This window comes from Myotis daubentonii, chromosome 8 (genome assembly GCF_963259705.1).
Source record: "Myotis daubentonii chromosome 8, mMyoDau2.1, whole genome shotgun sequence".
NCBI classification, from domain to species: domain Eukaryota; kingdom Metazoa; phylum Chordata; class Mammalia; order Chiroptera; family Vespertilionidae; genus Myotis; species Myotis daubentonii.
The window spans coordinates 39,895,110-39,904,237 of record NC_081847.1 but is presented as its reverse complement, the minus strand read 5'-3'; the positions used below and the strand labels follow the sequence as shown (position 1 = coordinate 39,904,237).

General features: G+C 52.1%; 1 long non-coding RNA gene and 3 other non-coding genes across 11 annotated transcripts; all 4 read left to right on the top strand.

Moving 5' to 3' along the window:
- The first annotated feature begins 203 nt into the window (after nucleotides 1–203).
- Nucleotides 204–7,506, top strand: LOC132239618 (uncharacterized). 8 transcript variants are annotated; one of them, XR_009454093.1, is made up of 7 exons: nucleotides 211–378; nucleotides 2,136–2,205; nucleotides 3,426–3,558; nucleotides 3,670–3,762; nucleotides 5,196–5,292; nucleotides 6,417–6,517; nucleotides 6,623–7,506. It is a non-coding gene; the product is annotated as an uncharacterized LOC132239618 (long non-coding RNA). The 8 variants fall into 8 exon arrangements; XR_009454089.1 differs by having other exon boundaries at nucleotides 204–378; nucleotides 3,426–3,762; nucleotides 6,295–6,517; XR_009454091.1 differs by having other exon boundaries at nucleotides 207–378; nucleotides 2,051–2,205; nucleotides 3,426–3,762.
- On the top strand, nucleotides 1,524–1,655 carry LOC132240347 (small nucleolar RNA SNORA71). The gene has a single exon (XR_009454270.1). It is a non-coding gene; the product is annotated as a small nucleolar RNA SNORA71 (small nucleolar RNA).
- On the top strand, nucleotides 2,755–2,886 carry LOC132240345 (small nucleolar RNA SNORA71). Its single transcript, XR_009454268.1, has one exon. It is a non-coding gene; the product is annotated as a small nucleolar RNA SNORA71 (small nucleolar RNA).
- On the top strand, nucleotides 4,355–4,486 carry LOC132240348 (small nucleolar RNA SNORA71). The gene has a single exon (XR_009454271.1). It is a non-coding gene; the product is annotated as a small nucleolar RNA SNORA71 (small nucleolar RNA).
- Nucleotides 7,507–9,128: the final 1,622 nt, after the last annotated feature.

The window sequence follows — 9,128 nt, the reverse complement described above, 5'->3', positions numbered from 1 at the left end:
GAATTCGTGCCCTGGGCCTCTAGTTTCTACATATTAATGACACCTTCAAGGAACACCTTCAGAACAAATAGAATGTTATTTCTCTAATTTCAGACTGTTTTGGGAAATTATCCCTCCAGAGTCAGAATTTGAACTCCGCTCCACCAGGGGGCGCTAGAACCGCTTTCGCGGGCTCTGTCCCGGGAGGCGCCGCTCTGGGCCGCAGCCCGCGCCCCAGTCTCGTTTCCGCCGGCGACGAGCATTCGGAGGAGGGTCCTGGTCGCGTGGCTGACGTCTGCAGTCGACCCAGGCCACCTCCCGAAATCCGCGGACATCCACGCCGTCCCGCAGTGTCGGCCCTCTCCGCCGCCGTCCCGAGCCGTTGGTCGCGGCACCCAGGTGAGCCCACTGCGGAGAGCGATGGGCGCGTGGTCTGCGCCTTCCAGGATCGGGAACCCGAGGCCGGAGGTCAGCTCTAGTCTGGGCCCGGCTCCCACTCCGGTGCCCGTTTCTCCCGCCGGGTGTGGGTCTCTCCGGGTTCGTGCCCTGGAGAAAAGGGTGCCGCGCCCTCTGCCACCGCTGCCTCGGAGCCGGTGCGGGCGCCCGATCCCCGCGCTCACCCGCCCCGGGGGAGGCCAGTGCCCGCTGACGGCCAGAACGGAGGGGCGACAAAGTTCCCGATCTTCTCTGCCCCGGCATTTAATCTCCCGGAGCCACTCGTCTGTTGCCTTCACGGTGCTCTTATGACCGTAATTCTTCCCCTTTAATAACCTTAAAGGGAAGTGTTGACCTCCGTTCACCGACCTGCTGGCCGAGCATTAGACTCGGGGTGCTCCAGGGCCCGGAGCCTGGCGTGCGGCCCCCGCTCTGCACTAAAGCCTCCCCCTTGCGCTTCCCGGCCCAGGCCAGGGCTCCGGCTCTTGGAGGCCGTGACAGCCGTCCCTCGGCCGGCCTTTGCACCAGCCAGCGCCCCTCCTCTCCAGGGCCTGGTGCGCCCGCACTGTGGCCCGAGGGTGAGGCTGCCCCCCGGGTAAGTGCTGCTGCCCCTGAGCCCCCTGAACTCCGGGCTTGTACCTTCCTGCCCCGGCGGAGCGGGTGGTCCTGGAGTGCACCTGGGCTCCGGGAGCTGCCTTGCCAAGCTCTTGTGCCCGGGGGCCTGGTGGTGTAGACCGGGCTGGGTTTGGGGGCCAGAGAGGTTCAGATCCTGACTCAGTCCCTCCTTATCTGTGAAACTTTGGTTAAGTTTACTTTTTTTTTTTTTAATACATGTTTATTGATTTCAGAGAGGAAGGGAGAGAGAGAGACATCAATGATAATTGGCTGCCTCCTGCATGCTCCCCTCTGGGGATCGAGCCTGCACCCTGGGCATGTGCGTGACCCGGATTCCAGTGACCGATGTTCAATCACTGAGCCAAGCGGGCGGGACCTATGGACCCTTTTGATGACAGGAGATGGAATCTATACGGAGTGGTGATAGAGCTCAGGATCCTGGGCTTGGCCGTTTACATGGGCTCCTCTTTCTGGCTCATTCTGCCCTTTTCTGCCCCTGCATTCGAAAGTGATCGTGGGCTGCCGGTGCCCTGGTCATTGATAGTGCAGGGAGAGGAACTGCGAAAGCATTTCCCCGTGTTTGGAGGGTCCACCCCGTCCCTTGCGAACCCTGGCGCTTTCACACACCTCCGCCCTCCCACCACCTTTTAGAGGCCTCCAGGCCCCTGGTGTCTGGTTTATTGCGTGTGGGCTCAGAGCTGGTTTCTGTGAGGCCTTCAGGGAGAATGAGAGGGGTCCTGCCTCAGGCAATGCATGGGTTGCTTGTGGAGCCATGGTCTCCAGTTTGGCCAGCTCTGTGTCCTTTTCTCTGCCTGTGCCTGAAGTGAGTGAGGGTGCCTGTGTCCTGTAATGCAGGCAAAGGAAAAGTTGTAAGGTTTTCCTCATCTCCAGAGGACCCACTCTTGCCCCTTCCTAAGGGGACAGCCTTAGGTGAGTGGCAGTGACCAAGCATGAAGCAGACTGAGGTTCAAGGGAGACAGGCTGTCATTGCATTCATATCCTAACCCTTGGATTCCCCAAGTGGCTTTCTGTTGAGCGTGATGGTTTTCTGGACATATAAGCAGTGCCAAGTGGCCCTTCACTTGCTGGGTTCTTGTCCCCTGCAGGAGTGTCATGTGACTGCTGTCCCATGAATGAGAAATGTCCTCAGGGAGATCCTGGATTATGAGATGCCAGGTAAGTGATGCCCTGTCTGGTTCTCTGGAGCTCAAGTTCTGTGCAGGCTAGCTAATAGGCCAGAGGTATGGGGGGTGAGGGCGCAGGCGAAGGCTGCTTCCCAGTGTTCATGGGTTTGACCCCTGGGGCCAGCAGGCACAGGTCCCGGCCCTCTTCTGAGAGCCCCTGGTGAAGGCTCCTGTGATGAGAGGAAACAGTGTGTGGGAATGGACAGGGGGCTGCGTTTTAGAGCCAAGCCTGGATGTATGTGCGACCAGCGGTGCTCTCTGTGAGCCTGAGTGGGAATGCTGTCTAATGTTCAGTGTTGGGACCACTCACACCCCGTCTTCCGGAACTCAAGGACTCTCAGTATACCTACTGTTAATCTTCCCTTTAACTCTCAGCTCTGGCAGGGACTTGGTAAGTAATCCCTGACAGTCAGACGTGGCTTCTGTAATCTTAGGTTGTAATCTGGTCATTGACCTGTCTGCTGGTCCGTTCTCACTTCTGCCATTTCTCAGGCTGCGGGCAGTGGCCTCCCTTCCCGCCTCACTCACTGCCCTTTTCGGCCCCTGCATTCGAAAGTGATCGTGGGCTGCCTGTGCCCTGGTCATTGATAGTGCAGGGAGAGGACTGCGAAAGCATTTCCCCGTGTTTGGAGGGTCCACCCATGTCCCTTCCAAACCCTGGCGCTTTCGGACATACCTTCCCAGCAATTTGTGTTACTTCCTGGTACCTGATGCTGTGTGGCTCTTTGAAGAGTCCCTTTTGCCCTGCCGCACCGAGTTTATGGTTGAGGGATAGTCGCTCCCCTCCTAGAGCTCCCCTCCTGGAACCTTTCTGTGTCTCCTTCCCCATCACATGCACCCCTTCCCACATCCCCAGCCCCACCTCTTAGTGCTAATTACACCTGGGAAGTGTTGGCTTGTTTATCATGTCCCCATGCGATGATCTTGAGGGCAGTGGCTCAGTCTTGTTTTGCATTGTGCTCAGTGGCTGACATATAGCACCTGGACAAAAACAAGGCAAAATAACAGAATGAGGCTCATCCCATTGTGAGTGGTTAGGGGAACAATAATAGAGCTGGGCCAAGCACAATACAGTTGAGGATATATATGTAAGCAACTCTTAAACCAGATGGTAGACATGGGACTTTCCCTTACCTGATTATCCCTACTAGTCACTGCCAGTCAGCCATGGCACCCTCCCTAAAACTTGGGCTTGGCATCCTTTCAACATAGACTTGTTAGCAACAAATTGATCACAGTTGGCACATAGGATAACACGGATGTTACTCATGATCACAGACGATCTGTAGACCCCTTCCTGGAGTTAAGTTGTTCTTGTTCCTGCGACGGCAGTGTGGCCATTCAGGTACTCATGGTAACAGCCCGCATTGTCGGTGCTCTAATCTGCTAGCTACTGTGCCGTGTTCTGTGCCCCGGGGCCTGCTACGAGTGCCCATTGATGGCTTGTCCCTTGCAGATGGGTCTGCGGGTGCAGAGGTGCCATGGGAGACGGCAGCCATCTTCATGTCAGTCTCCATATCAGCCGGGCGCTAGACCATGGGGTCCTGAGGTAAGTTTTTTGGACCATTTTCTGGAATTTGTTGTTTTACATCTGTAAAGTCACATGCATATTCCCTGGGACTTGGATGAAAATGTAAGGGAAGGGAGGTAGAGGGGGCATCCGTGAGTCCACAGTTGTGTCCCTGCTCTGGGCAGTCCTTCACATGCCTACAGAGAGGGGCCTCTAGGAACCTGCCTGGGTAAGGAGCTCCCTGGGCCATCGCCCTGCCAAGTGCCGGAGTGTCAGCAGGTGCTGTGATGGAAAGCATGTAGGTTTAGACGCCAGAGACTCTGGTCCCACCTCTGAACCTATCCAGCTGTGACCTAGTCTCTCTACTTCTTCATCTGAAAATCACAGCTGGGGTAGCAGAGAAGGTTTTTAACTCTTTTACATGTTGGTGTCATGACCACATGATCCTGATCTTTCCCAACGCTAAAGCATTTCTAATTTTTTATGCTGGTAGTGTCTAGGCTCTGGCAGAGATTTCAGAGGGTCTTTGCAGGACGCAGCAGAAGCTGTTGGGGTTCTGCTCGGCTGGGCCGCCCTCCTGTCTCAGCCGTGCCCCTGGTACCAGCCTCCCGCCCTGACTGTCCGTTTCTGCTCCTGCATTCGAAAGTGACCGTGGGCTGCTGTGCCCTGGTCATTGGTAGTGCAGGGAGAGGACTGCTGAAAGGAGTTTTCCCCGTGTTTGAAGGGTCCGGCCGTCCCTTCCAAACCCTGGAACTTTCGCACACTAGCTGTTTCCTCCTGCCATTCTCTTCGCTGACCTCATGTGATAGAGTGACTGGGCTACCCTCTGATTTGTGGCTTCACTCTGTCTTTTCAAGTTAAGGATCCACTCCCCAGAAACCAGTCCATGTGTTTACATTTGTACCTCACAGTGGAGTAAATTCAGATAGTGCTGAAGGACATGCATAATTCATGGGTTCTGCTTTATAAATTTATAGGAGTGTAGGATAATCCATAATAATACATTATTCAAGACAGCCAGTGGTGTTTGTGTGTTTTTGCTCCTTGACTCTTGAGCACGACTATATTGCTTCTCCAGGAGCCGTAGGTAATATCAAATTAATGGAGGAAAAAATAAAGTTGGGGGCCAAGTGTAGTGGCAAAGAGGGGTTCTATCAATTCCGAATCAGTTTGTATTGTCACAATCTACCAGAAGATTGAGGAGTTTTCTTGTCAGTCACAGAGGAGAGTCAAGCACATTGACTATTTATTCTCCTTTCGCTGACATGGTTTTTTTGTGCTTTTGTGGTTTCTCTTGAAAAGGGTGATCCTGGGTGTTACTAGAGAAGACATTTTCAGGCCTGTGGATCTTTGGAATCTGTATTTGTAGACTCGAACCGCGGCTTGCATTCTGGTTCTTGTTAGGATGGTGCGTTGCTGACTGGACGCCCAGACATGGAGTCAACCATTCTTCTGCCTTTTGTTCCGTGCAGGTGTGTTCTGTCGGAGGCACACAGCTGTGGCGCTGCCTTCACTCTGTAGACTCAGGAGATGCAACATGGTGCCCCTGAAAGGCATGTCTTGGCTGAGGTGAGTTGGAGGAGAGGTCAAGGTATTCTTCTCATCGGTCCCCACTTTTGGTCAGAGGACTCCTGTCTAGTTCCCAGGTGCTCTTCCGTTGGCATTCATGTCGCTCGTCTTTGAGGGTGGGATGCAGTTTTTCCATGTCTGTTGCCATATGTCTCATGATGATGTGAAAGTAGTGAGAATAATACATGTGAGCCACCTGGTACAGGCAGTCATCTAATAAACGTGAGATTTCCAGACCTGCCCTCTGCCCCTTTTGCATCAGAGGCTTGTCCTGTCCCACAGCCTGGTTACCAGGCCTGGGGCTCCTCAGTCATGTTGGAGGATTTAGTGGACAGTGGTGACCATTTTGAAAAGACAGTTTATCACCACCACCACTCCCACCTGGTAATTCATGCCTGTGGGGGTAGCAACCGTGGACTGAGTTGGGGCTTGCTTATGTAATGTGTTGAGGCTTTGATGATGTTTTTTCATTTAGCTTTCAGTGGGTCTGGCAGTCTTGTTTTTGTTTTTTTTATGTTTTTATTGATTTGAGAGAGAGAGAAAAACATCCATCGGTTGCCACACACACTGGACTGGCGACCTTTCAGTGCATGGGATGATCCTCATCCAGTTGAGCCACACTGGCCAGGGCAGGGCCGGGCAGTCTTGATCTTCAAAGATCTGGGCATCTAACAAGTCTTGCTGGAGGTTTATCTTTTATTTGCCTTTTTTGGCTGGGTCGTAGAAAGCGGGTCTTTGCAGAATAGGATGACTGCTGCTGGGGCCTGGCGACAGGCAGGCAGATAAATAATGACAATTCGATGTGGGAGCCGCTGAAGGTGGCGTTCAGGGTGCCGTGGGACCTGTGTCAAAGCCCCTGACGGAGGGCCGAGCTGTCCTCTTGAGGGTTACTCTTATCTGGGTCAGCTGTCCTCATCATGAACCACTTGAAAGAAAATCATTTCCTATAAAAAGTGGGCTTTTAATTTTAAGTTGTTTTCCTTTATTGCCCTTTCCGTTCAGGTGCTACCTAGTTTGGTGTGCATACACTGGGAGCTTGGGCCTGGCTGATCGGGGCCCTCTTGGTGATGTCGCTTGGGGAGAAGATGGCACTAGAGGCTGAATGCTTGTATGCTTCCTCCTAGGCCAGCCCTAGATCACAGACTGTTGAAGAAAGTCCCACGGCCATGAACCAGTGACCCTCGGGATGATTTGGGAGCTGGGTTTCCTGATATTTCTCACCAAAGTGAGTTACTGCCAAGGGCTGGGAACCGATAGCTAGAGGATAAGCTGTTTTGTGTTTATGCAGATGCGAGCTCCAAACCACTGGACTCACCTTCCTTTCTTTTAGATTCTCTCGGTGTTTGTGGAGACCAGAGGGGCCAAGAATTGAGAGGCAGGTCCCCACATGAAGCCTCACCACAGCTCTCCCCTCTGCCCACTCAGAGCATCACGGACAGCTTCACTCCACACAAGAGATCAGAGGGAAGCTTGGGGTCCACTTCAACCAGCTCTGCTTCTTGACAGCAGCACCCTTAGAGGGCCAGCCCATGTCCCTCATCCATGCCCGAATGACTTTAGTAGCCAAGAATTTTTCTCTTGAATTTGTAGCTGCTCATCACTTTCCTCCACCACCCATTTAATAAACCTGACCACCGTGCCCTGTCTGCCTTTTAAATCAGCATCAAGCCACGTGCCAGCAAGGCTGGGCCTGGAGAAAGTGGGTCACGGGCCAGATCTCGTTTTCAGTCCTGGCGTGTTCTCACTCTCCTGAGGCGTGGCACGAGTAGTTGTTTGAAGTGTTCAGTTAGGACTAGGAGGTGAACAAGGCATGGTACTTGGTTCAGATTTAGGACCCATGACAGTTGAGGTGTTGAGGAGCAGTCAGGCCAAGGCTTTGGAAGGGTGGCTGGTGACAGAGTGGACTAGAGAGACGATGCTGATGTCAGAGAAAGTGGGGTGTCCTGGAGTTCTGGGGCTTGGCTCATAAAAAATGGCCTGCTGTTTGACCAACTGTCCAAGTTTGCCTGGGATTGAGGGGTTTCCCAGGACGAGGGACTTGAATTGCTAAAACCAGGTAAGTCCCAGGCAAACGGACGAGTTGGTTAACTTATCTGGGGTGTAAAATAAAGGTGGGAGCAGGGTGAATGAAGCAGCTGCTGTTGGACCCTGGTGTCCTCAGGGTCAGGCTTTTTGGAGATCTTTGGTTTAAAATAAAAAACTGCCACAATGTGAGGATGTGCGTGCATGAATTTTTAATCCCATTTTACAGATAGAGGGGTCTGTACATGAGGATGTCCCGAAGGCCATGATGAAAGGCTTGAGTTAATGATCCACTTTCTGCATTTGAAGTAGAAACCACATTGGCTGGGCTGGGGCAGAATTCAGGCTGTCTAGCCTGCCTGAGTTTGGTACCTTGGCCTCTACTGCAGGGGCAGGCGTTCTTCATGACTGGCATGTTCCACTCTGCCCCCAAGCTTCCTTTTCTGCCTTGCCCTTTAACACCTACCCAAGGCCCTGGCTGGGCCTGTGTTACTCAGGGACACTCGAAAGAGGAAGCAAAATGGTCACAGCTACTTGGGCCCCACAGGGCAGGCAGGGTGAGTCCAGCTGTGGTGTGTCCCCTCCAGCCACAGGTGCTCCTCAGTCTTCAATCTAGTCGATGTCGGCCCCTACGAACAAGAAGTTCTGGAGAGAAGGCAAAAGGGCAGACAAGAAAGGCCATTATCTGAGTTGCATAGGAACTTCCTGAAAGGGAAACTTTCATAGGGAGAGGCAAGTTATCAAATAAAAACCCAGTAAGTGCAGAAACCAAGACCTTAGGCTTTTATAAAAGGAGGTCTTTAGGCCTAACTGGTTTGGCTCAGTGGATAGAGTGTCAGCCTGCGGACTCAAGGGTCCAAGGTTCGATTCCGGTCAAGGGCATGTACCTTGGTTGCGGGCACATCCCAAGTAGGAAGTGTGCAGGAGGCAGCTGATCAATGTTTCTCATCAATGTTTCTAACTCTATCCCTCTCCCTTCCTCTGTAAAAAAAATCAATAATATATATATATATATATATATATGTTTTTTTTTTTTAAAGGAGGTCTTTATAAAATTGTCCTTGCCCTAGCTGGTTTGGCTCAGTGGATAGAGCATCAACCTTGGGTCCTGGGTTTAATTCTGGTCAAGGGCACACTCCCAGGTTGCAGGCTTGAGCCCCAGTGTGGGGGAGGCAGCCGATAAATGATTTTCTCTCATCGTTGATGTTTCTCCCTCTCCACCTCTGAAATCAATACAAATATATTTTAAAATAAAACTGTCCTTATCAGCTGTTGGCCCCCAAGAAATTATTTGCATATCCTAAGCTCTGGTTTCTGGAAGACATCCATAACCACTCTCCTCCAAAATGTTTCCTCCCAGGAGGAGAGTGTATACTCAGGTGCTGCTTGAGCTATTCCCCTCACATAATTTCTGAGAATGTAGTCCTGGATTACCTTAGAGTAAAAAATAGGATCGATACGTTTTTTTTAAAAGAACATAGGAACAGTGAAGACATTGCAAACTAGTCCTGGATTTATATCGTAAGTTGTACTATGATGGTCCCTGTCCCCTGCCCTGATAAGTTCCTGCCACTAGAAGGCATGGCCAGTTTTTCCCCAGGACCAACCCTTGCTGCTGTGGGTAGGAGGGCTGGTCAGTGCCCAGGGGGGACCCTCACTCCACCAAGGGCATCTAGGGCTTATTCAGGTGGCCTCTCCTCAACCCAAAAGTATTGCATCTGATCTGACGCTTTTGTACATTCTGCCATACATGGCTAAGGACCTTGCACATTGTAGATGTTCAATTAATGTTGGACCTGAATTATTGAGGACTG